Source organism: Pinus tabuliformis, chromosome 1_1, assembly GCF_031772625.1.
Source record: "Pinus tabuliformis cultivar Carrire ecotype Pingquan chromosome 1_1, CPIR1, whole genome shotgun sequence".
NCBI classification, from domain to species: Eukaryota; Viridiplantae; Streptophyta; class Pinopsida; order Pinales; family Pinaceae; genus Pinus; species Pinus tabuliformis.
The window spans coordinates 488,491,864-488,498,532 of record NC_142297.1 but is presented as its reverse complement, the minus strand read 5'-3'; the positions used below and the strand labels follow the sequence as shown (position 1 = coordinate 488,498,532).

Sequence of the window (6,669 nt, the reverse complement as noted above, 5' to 3'; positions counted from 1 at the left end):
CCCTAATCTCACTTGCCTTTACTCCGGATTGTTCGCGGTCATTCGGTCATTTTCACTGTTTGTTGGGCTCTGTGGTTATGCTGTTGTTCGGCTCTGTGCATGAGCTTGGTTTTCTCTGCAACACTCCGCCCTCTGTGGCTCTGTTCTGGTGTTTGGTTCTGCCTATGAATTCTGTCACTCTCTGCAACACTCCGCCCTTTGTGGCTCTGTTATGGTGTTCGGTTCTGCTTATGGGTTCTGTTCAACACTTCGGCTCCGTCTCGGTGGGGAACTCACAGTTGCAGCTTCGTCTCTGGCTCCAAACCATCGCCCAACTCCGTCGATTCAGGTAAGAAATTGTTGCATGCTATATATTTATGTTTCCAACTTGAACGCTCGCCTAACCCTTCACAGCTCCTCTGTGGTTAGGTTGTCACTGAGCACTCAGCGGTTTATGGACCTGGTTACAACTGGTAAGGTCCTATTTCTTTCTTCTGTTCTGTCTATTCGGCTCTCGTGGCTTATTCACCTTTGCATAAGCTTGTTTATGTCCGCGACCTAACACTGTTTGTCACGGTGGTTGCAGGTAACCGGCTCCGTGGCCTTGCAGGGGATTCGACCGCTTATCTTTTCGGGTAGCTCTGTTTCTATTTCACCTTTCTCTGTGTCTTTTGGTCTGCACGAGATTTGTTTGCCATGGGTGTCTGTATTCTGTTAATGAGTCAAGTATTTAAGGGGCTCGACCCACTCTGTAATCTTCAGAGGGTTTCTGTGGTATTTGTAGATAACTGTTTCAGTCCTTTGCTCTTCGTCTATAGTTCTTTCCACAGTCGTGCTTGGTTAGCCTTGTGAGCTCTCGCTCCCTCGGCCGTTGGCAATGTTATGTCTGGATAAAACTTTTGTTTACACAGCAAATGTAATAATTCCTTTTTTGGGTTTCGGCGTGGTTGCTTACCTGTGGTTTGAGGCCGTGGCTCTTTCTGGCTCGACTGCTCGACTCCTTTTGTTCTTCGCTTGACTTCGCTTCGGCTGGTTATGGGACGTTTGTATTTGGAGTTACCCTGTCACTGTTTGACCTGCAAATTATTATAATGAACAGAACTGTATGTATGCATGCATTGGCCTCTCGACTTAATGAAATTTGGTTACAAAGTTACTTTGCAATGGATGGATATAAACAGTAATTGGAAATAGAATGTTTTGTGCGTGGATGCTGTGTGGAATGCTGTCACGGTTCACATTCAGAATAGATGCGTTGACAAGAATTTCTGTAGATGCAAAATATGTTTTGAGGACATAGAATCACAATCTGTAAATTGGTTAGGATGCACTGAATAATATATATGAAGGAAAAATAATATTCTGTTGTTTCTCTCTTATTTCAATATCGTACTCCAGAACCTTTTACATGTATTTTCCCTCTCTTCTTATACCGTAACTCAGTGGTTAGGTAACTGTTAGTTAGTTCCAGATTACAGTTACCTGGCAGTTACTCCAGTTACATGGTTTGGCTATTTTTTGTTTACCTGTGCTTGCTGTCTCGCAATAGTTTGATGCCTACAGTAATTTATGGTCTTTTGCCTAATTAGTCTAATAATCTTAATTCAAAATCTATACTACAAGCCCTTAACATTTATAGTTAGGACCGGTTATTACAATTGTAACAGGAACAAGTTAACAAGTCATTTAAGCTAATCACTAAATGCTGTAGTCTAATCCTTAAAGAGCAAAAATGATAATAATGAAAAAACTAAGACAGTCTTGCTGTCCTTCTGTAGAATTAATCACTTTCCCCAATCTTCTTCGGAAACCTGTTCTGCCACTTCTCGGTCTGTGCCCTGTCGACCAGATGCTCCTGCATCAGGCTGCCGGGGTAAAAGAGAGTTCTCATGGCTCCGTTCCATGAGTTCTTCCACCGAGTAACCTGCTTTTCGGATCTGCATCTCGTCAAGCCAAGAACTGTCCTCCATTGGACGGTCCTTCCATTTAACGAGATAACGCAGATATTCCTTTCTGCGTGTCTTTTTGGCCACCTGCGTGCTGATGATTCCTTCTATCTCATGAGTCTTGACCGATGGTAACTGTTTCTTCCAAAGATTGTCCTCGAACTGGGTGTCCCGTTGTGGCTGTACCACTCGTCCTTCCTCTACTTGGGCATGGTATGGAAACAGGTCTGCCACATTGAATATGGGTGATATGCCTATATCAGGTGGCAGCTGAATTTCATATGCATTTGCTGAGAATTTTCGCAGAATTTTACATGGGCCGATTTTTTTAAACTTCAGTTTGTTGTACGTGCCTTTAGGAAACCGTTCCCGGCGCAAATGTGCAAGGACTTCGTCCCCAATTTCAAAGTTTACCTCTCGCCGCCTTATGTCTGCATGTTGTTTATATTTCTGCGTGCTGTCCTGTAGTCTTGTCTTGACCTTTTCATGCAGCTCACTCATTGCTTCTGCAAAATCTTCCCCGTCTGCACTCCTTCTTTCTAGCTGTCCCAAATCTCGTAACTCATGTATTCCTCGCGGATGCATACCATACAAGATTTGAAATGGGCTAAGACCGGTACTCCTGTTTGGCGAATCGTTATAAGCGAATTCTGCCTGGGCAAGAGCTCGGTCCCACAAACGTGAGTTTTCTCCCGTCAAGCTGCGTAGTAAGTTGCCCAAACTCCTGTTTACCACCTCTGTCTGTCCATCAGTCTGCGGGTGATACGCAGAGCTGAAGTTTAATTGTGTGCCCAGCTTTTTCCACAGGGTGCGCCAAAAATGTCCTGTAAATTTCACATCCCTGTCTGAAACAATAGTTTTTGGTAAGCCATGTAGTCGAACTACTTCTGTAAAAAAAAGATGTGCCACGTTCGTGGCGTCGCTTGTCTTCCGGCAAGGAATGAAATGAGCCATCTTTGAAAACCTGTCCACCACTACCATCACCGAATCATATCCCCTCTGTGTTCTAGGCAATCCTAGGACAAAATCAATGCTGACTGAGTCCCACGGTCTGCTTGGAACAGGTAGAGGTGTATACAGCCCCGTGTTCTGGCTGTGTCCCTTTGCTAGTTGGCAGATTTTACACCTGGTTATATATCGCTGTACGTCTCGATTCATCCTTGGCCAGTAATAAAAATGCGCGAGCTGCTCCACTGTCTTATTGACGCCAAAATGTCCCGCTAGTCCGCCACTGTGTTTCTCTCTCACCAGATTTTCCCTCATCGAACAATCTGGAACACACAGCTGTCCCCCTCGAAACAACAATCCCTCCTGTAGATTGTAATCTAGCCATGGGCTTGTATTTCTCAATACGGGATTCTGGCATGCTTCAAAAGCTTCCTTGAAATCCGTGTCCATCTGGTATAAATCTTTCAAGTATTCAAATCCCATCACCTGTATGCCACTTTCCTGTAAGAGCAGGGCTCTTCTACTCAAAGCATCCGCCACTTTGTTGGCCTGCCCACTTATGTGTTTCAACACAAAGGTGAAACTCTGTAGGTACTCCACCCACTTGGCATGTTTATGGTTCAGTTTGTGCTGCTGAGTTATATACTGCAAAGCAGAATTATCAGAGAACAAAACGAACTCATTTCCTAGCAAGTAGTGCCTCCAATGTTTCAAGGCTTGAACCACTGCATAAAATTCCTTATCATATGACGAATACTTCTGCCGACTCTCATTCAGCTTCTCACTAAAGAATGCCACTGGTCTGTCCTCTTGACTGAGTACAGCGCCAATAGCTGTCCCGCTGGCATCACACCGAACCTGAAAAGGTTTGCTGAAATCGGGCAGTCTCAAGATTGGCCTTTCCGTTATCTTACGCTTCAGGAGTTGGAAACTGTTTTCTGCCGCCTTAGTCCAGCAAAAAGGTTGACTGGCCTTCTTGATGGTCTCCAACATGGGTGCGCAGATCTCACTAAAATTCCTGATAAACTTCCGGTAAAAACTTGCTAAACCGTGAAAACTACGTACCTCGAACAAACTCTTGGGTGACGGCCAACTCATGATCGCTTCAATCTTTTCTGGATCCATCTTCAACTCATTCTCTGCTACCACGAATCCCAGATAAATCAACTCCTTCTGCAAGAAAGTGCATTTCTTTAAATTTACCAGCAGTTTGTTCTGCTGTAGCTTTTCGAACACCCTTCGGATATGCTGAAGGTGTTCTCTTCTCGTCCTGCTGAAAATCAAAATATCATCCAGATAGACTATTACAAATTTGCCTATAAACTCTTTTAACATCTCGTTCATCAATCTCATAAAAGTGCTTGGAGCATTACTCAATCCAAATGGCATGACCAGCCATTCGTACAGCCCTTCGTTGGTCTTGAAGGCTGTCTTCCACTCATCTCCCTCTCTTATCCTGATCTGATGGTACCCACTTTTCAGATCGATCTTAGTAAAATACGCTGCTCCACTAAGACAGTCCATCATATCATCCATTCTAGGCAAGGGAAACCTGTATCGAATGGTGATCTTGTTTATGGCCCGCGAATCTGTGCACATTCGCCATTCTCCCCCCTTCTTGGGCGCAAGGACTGTAGGTACCGCACAGGGGCTCAAACTCTCTCTGATCAGTCCCTTGTCTAACAATTCCTGCACTTGCTTGCGTACCTCTTCATTGTCCTTGGGGCTCATTCTGTATGCTGCTTTATTCGGTAAACTTGATCCGGGTATAAAGTCAATATGGTGGCTGATGCTCCTCTTGGGAGGTAACTTATCAGGTAACTCCTCAGCCGCAATTTCATTGAATTCTTCTAACAGCTCCTGGATCTCCTTAGGCAATTCTGTCCTTTCCACGCTCAATAATACTGGCTTCATTCTCCTTACCACTGCAAAATTAATCTCATTTTTTCCAATCTGTTTTATATACTGCTTTCCTCCAAGTAATAATGCTTTTGTCCCACTGGATTCAGCTGTATCTTCCTCCTTGATGGGTACAAGAGTATGTTTGACCCCATCCTTCGTAAATTTATAACAATTTGTTTTGCCATCGTGTGTCACCTTCCTGTCATACTGCCATGGCCTTCCGAGCAGTATGTGACACACATCCATTGGCATGACATCACAGACCACTGTGTCGTGATACTTGCCAATGCGGAACTCCACTTCACATTGTTCATCGACCAACAACTGGTGTCCTTTCTGCAGCCACGACACCTTATAAGGTGTGGGGTGCTTCATCCGCTTCAACCCCAGCTTTTCTACCATTTCCGTGGCTACCAAGTTGTCAGTGCTTCCGCTGTCTATAATTACCTTACAGCACTTTCCATGCGACTTACAAACTGTCCGGAATAGTGCCTTCCTCTGGGTTGTCTCAGCCACTTCCTTGGTTGGCTTTATCAACACTTTATTCAAAATTAAAGCTTCCCCCGTTTCTGCCATGTCTTCCACTTCCCGGGGTTGTGCTTCAGCTTCCTCAGGCTGTGCCATCAGCGTTCCCCTCTGACCAGCTTGTTCAGCTTCTGGACATTCAAAGGCTCTGTGCCCCCACTTGTGGCACCTGTAGCACTGGACATTCGCCCCTCTTCCGCGGCCATTTCCTCTTCCTCTCTGGTATGACCGACCTCCTCTGGTGCTATCTCCTTTCTCAGTCGTCCCTGAAGCTTTTGAACTGCTGCTTTCTTCGCTGTTTGCAGCACCCTTACCTCTTCCGTAGGACTGTCCTCGTCCTCTGCTACTTCCTCTCCCTCTTCTGCTGTTCTGTTTTCTGTTAATCTTTTCCTCCGCCTTAACAGCGCTCTGAAAGGCTTCTTCAATATTCCGGGGAGAAAGAATACTAATTTCATCGAGTATCTCCATCCTTAATCCATTTACGTACCTTGCTGTTTTTTCTGGGTTATCATCAGTGTAGCCAGCACGTAAATTTACTCTGTAAAATTCTTCTGTATATTCTCTAACTGTCATTCCTTTCTGTCTTAGACTCTGAACTCGCCGATATAATTCCACCTGGTAATCTTTCGGCAGAAATCTGCCCTTCAACTTCGCTATCATCCGAGACCATAGTCGTATCGGCGTCTTGTTCATCTTCTTTCTGTCTGCTTGGACACTGTCCCACCATAATAGTGCGTGTCCCTTCAACTTAGTGGCAGCGAACTTAACCCTCTTATCCTCACTGACTTCTTCATTTTCAAAATATTTGTCCAGTTCGCTTATCCAGTCCAACAGGACTTCTGCAGACAGACTGCCATCATAATTTGAGATTTCTGTCTTTGGTTTGCTGCTGGCCATCAAAACCTGTCGCAGCAACCTCAATTCTGGAGCTTCCTCATCAGACCCCTCTGCAGCTGTCATCACCTCTTCTTCACTGGTGTCTCCCAGTTCTGGGTCTCTTCGTCTACCCGCTTCTACTGCTTCCAAGCGAGCTGTAAGAACTCTAATTTGTTCTCGTAATCCTTCATCTGCTCCTCTTCGTGCACCTCTTCCACGTCCTCGTCTTGGCACTTGTCCTTCTGCCATCTTCTCTTACTAAAGAAAACTGCTCTGATACCAATTGATGGGGACCCAGCCCACGTGGCCTTCTCCTCCGCTCCTTACGTGGACCTTGTGTGATTGTATTGCAATGGGATATTTTGTGATTGTGTAATTAATGGTTAGTTGATATTTAATCAACCCGCATGTACCTCTCCGCCTCTCCACGCTCCACCTGTCCGCCTTGGGATTTGACAAAACCCTAATCTCACTTGCCTTTACTCCGGATTGT

General features: G+C 45.1%; 1 long non-coding RNA gene across 1 annotated transcript; it reads left to right on the top strand.

Moving 5' to 3' along the window:
* The first annotated feature begins 233 nt into the window (after positions 1 to 233).
* Positions 234 to 1,093, top strand: LOC149213916 (uncharacterized). The gene is made up of 2 exons (XR_016250366.1): positions 234 to 452; positions 566 to 1,093. It is a non-coding gene; the product is annotated as an uncharacterized LOC149213916 (long non-coding RNA).
* Positions 1,094 to 6,669: the final 5,576 nt, after the last annotated feature.